This window comes from Syngnathus scovelli, chromosome 11 (assembly GCF_024217435.2).
Source record: "Syngnathus scovelli strain Florida chromosome 11, RoL_Ssco_1.2, whole genome shotgun sequence".
NCBI classification, from domain to species: Eukaryota; Metazoa; Chordata; class Actinopteri; order Syngnathiformes; family Syngnathidae; genus Syngnathus; species Syngnathus scovelli.
In genome coordinates, this window is record NC_090857.1 from 12,680,001 (window position 1) to 12,680,334 (window position 334).

Consider the following 334-nt stretch of genomic DNA (forward strand, 5'->3'; position numbering starts at 1 on the left):
AATCGGGATCAGGGAAGACAAGACAACCAACACCGAGGAAGGAAACACAAACTGAAACGGAAGGGACGACAAAATAAAACCGGAAGTAAAATTACGACAGACGAGACAGAAACCCGGAAAAATAAACGCGACCGCATGACACAGAGTCCGGAAAGATGACAGTCAACCAGGCCACTGTGAACACGAGCACACAGCAGGCACGCACTGTACGGTTTGTGGATCTTATCAGGTGAACGCAACCCATCTTGTCGTAGCGCGAACGAACGTACGCCAGGAGAATGGAAGCACGGCTGGGCGAGCTGGGTTGGCCACAAGCCTGGCCCGGCGTCTCCGC